At 43.6% G+C, this 12,234-nt stretch overlaps 1 protein-coding gene across 2 annotated transcripts in view; it reads right to left on the reverse strand.

The window, feature by feature from the left end:
* LOC149313382 (double-stranded RNA-specific editase 1-like) overlaps positions 1-10,060 on the reverse strand; it is a 68,302-nt gene extending 58,242 nt beyond the window's left edge. Inside the window, exon 1 of one of the 2 annotated variants that reach the window (XM_089519015.1) lies at positions 9,860-10,060. The gene's annotated coding sequence lies outside the window, so the exon portion shown is untranslated. The remainder of the gene's footprint in view (positions 1-9,859) is intronic. The other variant, XM_089519012.1, reaches the window with a different exon arrangement.
* Positions 10,061-12,234: the final 2,174 nt, after the last annotated feature.

Raw genomic sequence — 12,234 nt, forward strand, 5'->3', positions numbered from 1 at the left:
CTTTGCCACATGGTCTAACACACTAATCTGAGCCCCCCAATATATTACAATTTCTCCAAAACCTGAAGATTTAAAAAAACACGTGGAGGAAGATTTTTATCTCTCTCCATTCATCAAAAAATGAAGAAAATAACTGAGCTTCCCCAGCCTAATTTAAGCTCCTGCTATATTTCTGATCACAACTGAAAGTGCTAGTTTAATCGAATCTAAATGGCTCAGGGCCAGGGTTTCTTAAGGACTGTATTCTTCCACAGAAACCTGCCAAGCTATTACAGTGTTCCTCAAAGGCTTTTTGAGGCTGTCTTTCACATTCAGCATTCAGAAGGTCCAGGTTCAGTGCCCAGAATAATTAGGAACCACCCGAAAATACTCCATCTGAAATCTTGGAGGGATGCGTTCAGTCTATGTAGCCTGTACTGAGATACATGAAACAATCATATCTCTTGGTATAAGTAAGCCTACACATATGGTCCAGAAATCCAAATTATTACTGGACTGGGTTGCTACCTCTTTTTCATGACCTACATGTTAAAATAAATGCACATACGAACAAAACAACCCTTATAATGGGTGAGTTAATACCATTGACAAGGGACCACTTTTCAGGGTGGCCAAGCGCTCAGGGGCTACTTTTTTTGGTTCAGGTTCAAGTTTTAAAATACATTAAAGTCATTAATAAATTAGATTTTTAAAATGCTGCTCCTGCTATGTACTTTCATATCAAATCTGATACATGGCAAACCTACCATAGGGTTTTCTTGCCAAGATTTCCTTAGAGAAAATTTGTCATTACCTTCCTCTTAGCCTAAAAGAGTAGGACTTGCTCAATGTCATGCAGTGGGATTTTAAAACCTAGTCTTCCAGAGTCCTAATCCAACACTCAAATTGTTACACTATGCTGGTTCATAAATTAAATTAAGTTGGAAGTAATTTTAATAATAATAATAATAATAATAATAATAATAATAATAATAATAATAAAATTTATTTGTATCCCACCCCTCTGAGAACAATTCTTCATGAAATATTAAATCCATTAAAATATTACCATTCACCATTAACAAAACAAAACAAAAAAAATCCTCCCACTCCTACTTGGCTATTATCTATCATTCCAGATGGGAACATACCAATTTTAGTCACCAAGATCTCCCACTTTGTTCACATACTTAAATTGCATACAAAATCTGTGGATGCTCAAGCCCCATTAAATATAATGACATAGCAAAATAGTGTCCCTTATAAAAATTGGAAAATCAAAGTTTGATATTTGAAATTTATACTTTTTTTAACCATGGATGCTTGAATCTGTGTATAAGAAATCTGTGTATAAGAAGGGCTGACTGTACTTCACCTTTGGTAATAACATATATCTTAAAATTAATGGCACACACATGGCACCACAATAAGCCAACATCTTCATGGATGACCAAGAACAATGCTTCCTTGACTCTTGCAGCCAGAAACCGCTCCTCTACCTGAGCCACATTGATGATATCTTCATAATTTGGACACATGGACAGGACTAACCCAAGACATTCCACTGGAGTTCATCACACCATCAATCTCAGCCTGGAACTATCAATAGAAGAAGTTCATTTTTCTGGACACAACTGTACAGCTGCACAGCTGACATTTAAGCACCAAACTATATTGCAAACCCACTGACCACTATACATACCTACATGCCTCCAGTTTCCACCCTGAACACACTACTAGATCCATAGTCTACAGTCAAGCGCTCCAATACAATCACATCTTCTCAGACCCACAAGACAGGACACTAAACTCATGGAATTACAACACGTATTCTTCAAGCTACAGTACCCACCACATGAAGTAAAAAAACAACAACAAATAAACAAGGCAAGACTTGTACCCAGGACTAATCTATTACATTGATGACACAAAACAACAGAACCCCAGTAGTGATGACATACAGTTCCCAACTGAGACTACTAGTTTATCAATGAACTACAGCTCATCTGGACAATAATGCTGTGCTCTCAAGGACTCTTGGTGGCAGACCTTTACTCACCTATCAACAGCCTCACAGCCTCAAACAGTTACTTTACCTACAGGGGGACACACAACACAGATGTAGACACAGGCACGAGACCTTGCCACAAACCCAGATTCCAATTCTACCTACACATCTATTCAGGAAATTCAAAGATATAGCCATGTTAGTCTGTAGAATCAGTATGTAGAGAGATCTTGTAGCGCCTTTGAAACTAACTGAAAAAAGGAAGTTGGCAGCATGAGCTTTCGTAGACTTCAGTATACTTTCTCAGATGCATTTAGTGGAGTGGAAACCAGGGACAGACATATATATGCCACTGGCATGTGAGAATGTCAATTCAAAATCCTTTATGTATGGAAGTCCAGTTTTAACGATGGTTGTTAGTGAACTGGCCACTGTGTATGGAAATAAGGAGGCAAGATCAGTTTGCAATGGAAACTAGCCTATAGGTTAAGAGAAAAGATGAGCATAGTGAGAGGAGTCAAAATGGAGTAAGTATTGCTTTCTGCTTCTGTAACCCGCTTGCTTTAAGGCCTAGAGGTTAACGGACCAAATGAGGTAGCAAGGAAATCCGGAATGTGCTTAGAGATGCTGAGCAATGAGAAAGTGGTGTGATCAACGTGTGTAAAGTGCATGCAACCAATTAACTGCTGCCATTCAATAAGCCAATGAAAGGTTAGTCATGAGAGTTGCATCTGAACAACTTTGTAACAATGTATAACGGTGTATAAATGACAATGAACAATGAGAATTAACTAAAACCCACTGAATGACACTTTCTTCCTACTAAACTTGCTCCAAAATTTCATTAAATTACTTTGACTTTGTAAGCACATTTGCTGTTTCTACCATTATTAAAGATGCTTGATATAACTGTTACTGGTACTTTTGCACATTTTGTCAGCAAAGCCTCTGTGTAAGTAGCTAACAGCAGGGGCAACACAACAGTGCTGTTTACAATGCAGGATAAGCATTCTTCCCACACAGATGAATTATGAAAGTCTCCTATTCTGCTTGATAGAAAGTTTCATTAGAACATCATAAGCTTAAATGAAGGAGCACTAAGAAAATTTTGTTCTAACTGTGTGTCTCATCATCAACTGCTAGCCTGTTCCCTAAAGATAGCAAGAATTCATCCCAGAAGTTTGGAAGTTCCAACAATCAGGATTTGTGATAGGTCCTAGAAACAGACGAGGCTGGCAATAAGGTAGCAATAACTATCAAACCATCCGTTTATTTACAGAAGCCTTTAAATGAAAGCTTCACAATACCTTTTGTTTGGTTGTCTACACACAGTCATTGCTTTTCAGTCTTGCTTTTCTCTACGATCTAATAAATGGGAATTCAAGATCCTCTATATTCCGTGTCAAGTAATAACTCTGGACAAATCAATTTCTAATAAGGACACTATTGTGCCTTTATAAACACACACAAATGACAAATGTGTGCATTCCCCCACCCTTTCAAAAATATACTTTGGCTTCAAAACCCAGTTGGAGCAAGTAGACACTATATACCAAGATAGCTTAGATGTTCACATAGTACAACAGAAGGGCCCCTGATGTCTTAGGGAGAAAAACACTTGAGAAAATTAGGCTATCATCCTATGCTCACTTTCTTATAAAACCAATGAGATGAGGTAGCTAGAGTGAGGGACAGGAACTTGGAAGATCTGGGTTTTAGTTCTCACTGAGCTATAAAACTCCCTGGGTGACCTTGGGCCAGTTACTTTTCACAGCTGGATCTACCTCAAAGAGCAAGAATAAAGTGGGAAAGAGCAAAATCATGCATGCTGCCTTGAGCTTACTAGAAGAAAGGCCAGATACAATTATAACTGATAAATATGGCCCACCAAATACAATGGGCCTTGTCTCTAAAAGCAAAACAGGCACGGGACTATACACTCAGCAATAAGCAGAATACAGTGCAACCTATGTAAACAATGATTGTGAGCATAACCAGGGCATCTACAACAAGGCCGGCTGGTTCAGACTATTTAATGCAGACTATTCACTGTATATCTTTTCCTTGAACAGGCCACAGTATTTATTCCTAATAAATCTGTGCCAGGGTTATTGATTTCTTTGATTTTTATCCCTCTTTTTCTCCCAAATGGGAGAGCACTTACAATATTTGGTAAATGTACTAAATGCTGCAGTTAAGTAGTAAACCATGAGTCCCGTTCCAGACTTCACGATCAGGACAGACACTGAAACCAATCTTCTTACAACTAAGTCTGGATCCATCCCATAATATTAAGTGTTAGGTAATTAAAAACAATGTAAAACAAGGATTAAAGGAAATGTAAAAAAAGATCTTTAGACAAGTAATTTCCTCTCAGGCATGGCTCATCATAATCACAATGGAAATTAAATTAATACAGTAATAAAGTAATACAGTAATACAGAGAAGTACTGTGAGATCTAGATCATTTGATCCACTAAAATTAAGAGTGTGAAGGATTTTCACTTGCATCTAGGCTAAAAGCAAGAAGATTACTGGAAAAAAGGGATCCTGTTTAAACAGATTGCCAGAATAATGTTTTCAATCTCACATTCTCATTTAAATTTTTCCCTTGCTGAGGTTCCAAAAATACAGATTCTCATATCCAAATGTAATTCCTGTCACTCGGCATATCCTGATACTGTGCCATTCCGGGCTATAAGGAAGGTATTGGTTATCTTCAACTTTAAATCTGCAAATTCACAGAAACACACTGCAGAAATAATCCAATTTGAGACAGCTTTAACTGTCCTGGCTCAGTGCTAGGGAATTCTGGGAACTAGTTTGGAAGACATTTCGCCTTCTCTGCCAGAGAGTCCTGGTGTCACAATAGGCTTCCCTAGTACTGAGCCAAGGCAGTTAAAGCGGTTTCAAACTGGATTATTTCTGCAGTGTCTTTTGGACTTATGTCAGCAGGGGGATAAGTCATATAGCCTCTGTTCACAATGCCATGTTTAAGAGTGTGCCTTCTATAGAAATCATGTATCTCATGTACTCAACATGGAGCAGGGCCTTTTTCCAGAATCTCATATTCTAGGGAAGCTTATGGAAGGTGGCAAGCCCCCCCCCCCCCCCCGATCTTCTAACCCATGCCTTTTAAGGGGTCTGTAGATCCAAGCCAGCATGCTGAATTGATGTTTGGAACAAAGTGTAAGCAACTTGGTTCTACACCAGTAACATATGGTCTCTAAACAACAGTCACAATTTCTCTAGAAAAAATATCTATTTAAGTATTCCTATTTTATATCGCTGTTGCCCTACCATTCTTCGAGGGCGAAAAAAAGAAAAGAAATTCTCTGTAATTCCATGAAGACTCCATCAGTCACCAATTAACCTGAAACCTTTAATGCTCTGACCAGCTAGTTTGAGAATCTCCACAAAATAGAGTCCTGTTAATTAATTTCTTAATTAACTACTGAAAGAGCCTTACTTATACTTCAGGACCCTCTCTAACAATTCCGTAATCTGTTGTGAATGAGCTCTCTCTGCCAAACAGCCTATCAACCATGGAAAGGTGTCCAACAAACGTTTTTAGAAACTAAAGGCAGCAAATTGTGTATGTAACTCTCTTTGCCTCAAAGCAAATGATTATCAGCTTCCATTCACTGGAAGCTGACACTTCAGTAAGTAACCAAAGAGTTTATGTTTGAATTTATCACCATGGAAGTCAACTAAACCCATGTTTCATTTTTAATCCTATTCTAAACAAAGTATAAGTAATTTTAAGCTTTTTTGATCTTTTTTGCATCTGAGGTTTAATCTGACCAACTGTTACTCTTTTATAATCCACATTGCAAACATGCTGCAGTTTGGTAAGTAAATAAAAAGTCATTAGTTCTCTGATATACTGTATATACTCATGTATAAGTCTAGAAATTTTGGGCAAAAAATTGACCCAAAAAACCCGGGTCGACATATCCATGGGTCAATGTAAGTTCTGTATCTTAACTCATATTTAAAAGAAGGAACCATCCCCTGATGAAAAGCAGGAGTATGATCTGACTTGGAAGCACTGGCTCCTCTAGTCTCTCATTCATCCAGCCTTAAGAGTAAGCACAAAGTGTTATATCTGATGGAATTTTGTAAGTTTTTGACATTGTTTTGCTTTGCTTTTAGATCCTTTGCTATATATCCCTAGGTTTTACTCTTGACTTATCCACGGGTCATAGTAAAATCCATAATTTTGGCCCTAAATCTTGCCCTCGACTTATACATGAGGTTGATTTATAGTCGAGTATATACGGCATCCATCAAGGTTAAATGCTAAAACCAGCTTCAAATTGGGGAAGTGAACCTGCATATGTAAAAACAAAGATTTCTGGTCTGTGACTGGAAGAATATATGTAAAGGACAGAAGTAAACAGTCAGCTGTCTGCCCTAAACTGCATGGTCTGCCCATTAAATCCCTAAGGATATGATTCATACCTTTTCAGCCTACAATGGACTTTAAGAACAAAACCCTTTCCAGAGTGGTTTTAGTTTGTTGTTGTTGTGTGCCTTCAAGTTGTTGCTGACTTATGGTGACCCTAAGGCCAGAGTTTTCTTGGCAAGATTTGTTCAGAGGTAGTTTGTCACTGCCCTCCCTTGAGACTGAGAGACTGAGACTTGCCAAGGTCACCCAGTGGGTTTCAGGACCAAGCTAGGAATCGAACCCTGGTCTCTAGAGCTGTAGTCCAGGGGTAGGCAACCTTTTTGAGCCGGGGGCCGGGTTGCTGTCCCTCAGACAACTGGGGGGCCGAAGCCAAAAAATAAATAATTAATTTTTTAAAAAAAAATTAAATATATAAATAAACCAGGACAAATGTAGGACAAAATTTTCAAATGGAAGACACTTTTTTAAAAAAAATGGAGGACACGCGAAAAAATTTGCTGATTTTTAAAAAAATGTTAATATAAATGCATGTTTCTGAGGCTTCTATAGACAATTGCCCCCCAAAGGCCCCGGCGGCAATCGGCGGCAGGACCGGGCTGGGGCCGGTCCCAAGGCCTTGCCGGGCCGCATCCGGCCCGCGGGCCGCAGGTTGCCTACCCCTGCTGTAGTCCAACAATCAAGTCACTATATCACACTCTGTTTGAAGCAGAGCCTTCTGGCATCTTAATGACTATGGTGCAAGCTTTTGTGAACTCCACCAAATATATGAGGCGTCATTCTCAGTTGGCAGCTCTAGGGGAAAACTGGGCAGCAGTGAGGAAAATGGAATGCAAGAAATACAGACCAGGCTGACTGCTTCAGGCTGCAATGCTACACATGCATGAGGCATCTGCACTGCAGAAAAAATCTGGTTTGACACCACTTTAACTGCCCAGGCTCAGTGTTAGGGAATCCTGGAAATTGTAGTTTAATGTGGCACCAGAGCTCTCTGACAGAGAAGTCTAAATGTCTCATAAACTGCAATTCCCAGGATTCCATAGCGTTGAGCTATGGCTGTTAAAGTGGTGTCAAACCAGAATATTTCTGCAGTGCGGCTGCAGTGCAGTTACTGGGAGGAAGCCTCAAAGAACTCACTGGGATGTGCCTCTCTATAGGACTGAACTGCAAAACTGTGTAAAATAATTTCAAAGCAGACAGCGTGAAAACTGTCACCTTGCAAAGACATTGACTACTGCCAAGGATGGCCTTTCTCACCCCTCAGAGGCAAGGAGAATGCCTCCCCTGTTCCAGGGAAACATCCTACAAGAGAGGCCTCCTTCACACAGGCAGAATCTTAAAAGGCCAGAGACTGCAGAAACAATCTAGTTTGGCACTATAACTGCCATGTCTTCATGCTGTGGGATTCTGGAAATTGTAATTCTGCGAGACATTTAGCCTTCTCTGTCAGAGAACTCTGATGCTGTACAAACTACAAACTACAGGATTCCACAGCAGTGCACCATGGCAGTTAAAGTGGTGTCAAACTGGACTATTTCTGCAGTGTGGATCCAGCCAGAGTAGAGTATACCAGGTGCTGCAGAGAGAGGAGGGGAATATTACAGCCAAGCCTCATTCTCTCTCTCTTTTTATTTAACCCAAGCAGCCCCCCAGACCCTATATATTTGGGCGTATGGTGATCCTATTCTACTTGTAAAAGGTTTGTGTTTACTTTGGGAAGTATTAAAAATAGCAGTGTGAAAGCAGGACAATTCACCCCCAATGCACTCCAGCGTCCAGAAAGCGCCGCCTCTACTGGGGCTGTCAGGTAGGGATGGAAGGAGCAAAGTGACCAGCTGTCCTCCTTTTCCAGGACATGCCTTACATTTCAACCTTCTGTCCAGGAGGGATTCCAAAATGCCCTCCATCCGGAGCATGACCAAGCAGCATGAATTTAATATTAATTCTGTGAGTGTGTGTGTGTGTTTGCTTTGATTTGGTCATCTCCTTCATTTTCTTGAATGTCCTACATTTTTTTCAGTGCCTTGTCCTCCTTTGTGGTGAGGACACTTGGTCACCGTAGATTAGAAGGAAGAGAAAAAGGGAGGCAGGAGGACTGCCAAGCTGAGCAAAGGAAGTGAAAGGGACAAGGATGGGGAGGAAGAAGAGGAAGAGGAGAAGGAGGAAGATGAGGAGGAAGAGGGAACGGAGGGGAAGAAGGGGAAGCGGCAGACAAAGAGGAGGAGGAGGAAGAAAAGGAGGATGAGGAAGCAGAGAAAGAAGACAAAAGGAGAAAGAGGGGCAAAAGGAAGGTAAGGAGAAGGAAGAGGAGGAGAAATAGAAGGAAGAAGAAGAGGGGGAAGATGGGGAGAAAGAGGAAACAGAGGAAAGAGGAAGAAGAGGAGGGAGAAAAGAAAGAAGATGAAGAGGAGGAAGAGGAGGAAAAGGGGGAAGCAGAGGAAGAAGAAGAGGAGGAGGAAGAGAACAAGGAAGATGAAGAGGAGGAGAATGAGAAGGAAGAAGAAGAGGAAGCAGAGGAGGAAGCAGAGGAAGAAGAGAAGGAGGAAAAGAGGAGAAGGAAGAGGAAAAGGAGGAGGAGGAGGAAGCAGAGGAGGAGGAGGAGGAGGAGGAAAAGAGGAGGAGGAGGAGGAGGAGGAAGCAAAGGAGGAAGCAGAGGAGGAGGAGGATGAAAAGAGGAGGAGGAGGAGGAGGAGGAGGAGGAGGAAGCAAAGGAGGAAGCAGAGGAGGAGGAGATGAAAAGAGGAGGAGGAGAGGAGGAGGAGGAGGAGAGGAAGCAAAGGAGGAAGCAGAGGAGGAGGAGGAGGAAAAGAGGAGGAGGAGGAGGAGGAGGAAGCAAGGAGGAAGCAGAGGAGGAGGAGGAGGATGAAAAGAGGAGGAGGAGGAGGAGAGGAGGAGGAAGCAAAGGAGGAAGCAGAGGAGGAGGAGGAGGAGGAAAAGAGGAGGAGGAGGAGGAGGAGGAAGCAAAGGAGGAAGCAGAGGAGGAGGAGGAGGATGAAAAGAGGAAGAGGAGGAGGAGGAGGAGGAGGAAGCAAAGGAGGAAGCAGAGGAGGAGGAGGAGGAAAAGAGGAGGAGGAGGAGGAGGAAGCAAAGGAGGAAGCAGAGGAGGAGGAGGAGGACGATGCAGAGGAGGAGGAAGCGGGAGAAGCGTTGCCAGGGGACTCCGGGGAGCCCTGAGGCGGCCTTTCTCCCTCCTGGCCCCTCATAGGAGCAGGAGGAGAGGGCGGCTTTTGGGGGGGGGGGCTGCATGGAAGCAGAAGAGCAGACCTTGGACAGCAGCAGCAGCAGGAGCCGGAGCAACGGAGGGGCGGCTCTGTCTCGCTGAGGGGGTGTCTCCTCTCTCCCCTTGCACCTGTCGCCTGTAGGGACCCCCTCCCTCCTGCTGCTCCCGGGGCTGCGGAGGAAGGAGGGGGGACGCAGGGGAGGGAAGGGGCCTCTCTCTCTCTTTCTCTCTCTCTCTCTCCTACCTCTCAGGGCTCCAGTCTCCACCAACGCCGCTGGCCCTCCTCCTCCTCCTCCTCCCTCTCCCTGGGATCCTCTGGCCAAGAGCGGCGGCGGCGGCGTCTCCCGGGCGGACTCCGAGGGACCGCTTTGGCAGCAGAGGCGCGGAGGAGGGACGGACGGAGGCGACTGAGGGAAGAGGAGGAGCCGCCGACAGAAAGGAGGAAGGCCCCGCGCACAGCGGCACCAGCAGCAGCAGCAGCAATGAGAGGAGGAGGAGGAGGAGGAGGAGGCCGCGTTGCGCATGCGCGGGAGGGCTCTCTCACTCTGTGCGCGAGGAGGGAGGCGGCTGAGGCCTGCTCCTCTTTCTCTCCGCGCTTCCCCTCAGAGCCCTCAGGAGAGGGACGCTGCTTCCTCCTCCCTCCCTATAGACCTGCTCTGTGTGTCTGCACAGGTCCTCCTTTGGACCTTGTCTTCAGGAGGACTCCCCAAATGTCCCCCATTGTGATAATCACTGAGGAGACCATTCAGTACAGGCATAACAGAGGGCCTGTCCTCCATTTACGGCCAGGAGGAATCCCAAAAATGTCCTGCATTGTTTTCATTTTCATTTTTATTATTTTCCAGCAATGTAAATAAAGATAACCCCACAAATATCTGAATTGATATAACTATACCTACATATATATACATACACACACACACACACACACATTCATCCATATATATAAGATATTTACATCAACAACACTTGAGTTGACCTTACATCTTCCAATTCCTTTAAGGTTATCTCTTCAACAGTTTCCCATACATATTTTTTCTAAATTTAACTCAGTTGTTATATTTGCTTGATTTTTTTCATAAATATCCATTTTTCATAACTAATTTATCTGAGATCTAAATCTATTTCTTATACAGATACTACATTAAACCCATTACTCTAAAAAAAACAACACTCAATCTTTGATTCTTTGGTCCATAATTTTGTTATTTTTCCCCATTTCTTTGTGTATTGTTGTGTTGTTTTCCCATTAGCGAACATAGAAAGATTACCCATTACAGCTAATTCATGAAGTTTTGCTTTCCATTCATCAATCGTGGGCACTATTCTATTTCTCCAATACCTCACATATACCATGCGTACAGCTGTTATCATATATAATAGTATGCTTTTATCTTCCTGGTTTAGATAATCATTAACTGCCTCTGTTATATTTAACAAGAATAATTCTGGTACTACTGGCAGTGAATGTCCTCCGTTTTGAGCATCTCTGAGGAGACCATTGAGTACAGGACTGACAGTGGGGCTGTCCTCCATTTGTGTCCAGGAGGAATCCCAAAATGTCCTTCATTTTGAGGATTACTGAAGAGACTATTGAGTACAGGGTGACCAGACACATCCTCCTTTTCCAGAACCAGTTTTCCATTTCTGTTCAGGAGGAATTCCAAAATGTTCTCCATTATGATAATCACTGAGGAGACCATTGAGAGACGTCCTCCTTTTCCAGGGCCTATCCTCTGTTTATGTCCAGGAGTCATCCCCAAACGTCCGCCATGTTGAGCATCCCTAAGAAGCTCATTGAGTTCAAGGAGACCAGAGGTCATCCTTTGCCAGGACACATCCCACCTGGGGGCGGGACTTTCCCGGTTCACGGTCCCGCCCCAGTTTGCCCTTTGTCCTGGGATTTCCCCCGCCCCCGGGCTTTGTTGCAAAGTCTGCAACAGCGGTGGCGGGGGAAAGGGAGAGGCCTGTGTAGGTCTCTCTCCTTTGGTGGGGGGGCTTCCCTCCCCTCTTTGGCTCCACCGGAGCCGAGGGAGGGAAAGAAACCTCACCGAGGCCAGACTTCTTTCCCTTCTTGGGCCCCGCCGCCGAGGACAGAGCCCAGGCGGGGGGGAAAAACCTGGCCTCAGCGAGGATTCTTTCCCCACCTGGGCTCCGCCACTGGGGACGGAGCCCAGGCAGGGGGAAAAAGCCTTTCTTCTTCTTTCTCCTCCTCTTCATCTTCCTCTTCTTCTTCCTCTTGTCCTCCTCTTCCTCCCCTTCTTCTTCATCTTCCTCCTCCTCTTCTTCCCCTCTTCCTCCCCTTCTTCTTCCTCTCTACTTCCTCTTCTTCTTCCTCCTCCTCTTTTTCCCCTCTTCCTCCTCCTCCTCCCCTTCTTCCTCTTCTTCTTCCTCTTCTTCTTCCTCCTCCTCCTCCTCTTCTTCTCCTTCTCCTCCTCTTCCTCCTCCTCCTCTTTTCCCCTCTTCCTCCTCCTCTTCTTCCTTCCCTTCTTCCTCTTCTTCCTCTTCTTCTTCTCCTCTTCCTCCTCCCCTGCTTCTTCCACTCTTCCTCCTTTTCTTCCCCCCCTCCTCCTCTTATTTTTATGTTATTTTTCCTATTCTTTCTCCTTCTTTTCTTCT

The sequence above is a fragment of the Sceloporus occidentalis genome, unplaced genomic scaffold, assembly GCF_023333645.1.
Source record: "Sceloporus occidentalis isolate IW3139 unplaced genomic scaffold, rSceOcc1.0.p SCAF_4, whole genome shotgun sequence".
Lineage (NCBI taxonomy): Eukaryota > Metazoa > Chordata > Lepidosauria > Squamata > Phrynosomatidae > Sceloporus > Sceloporus occidentalis.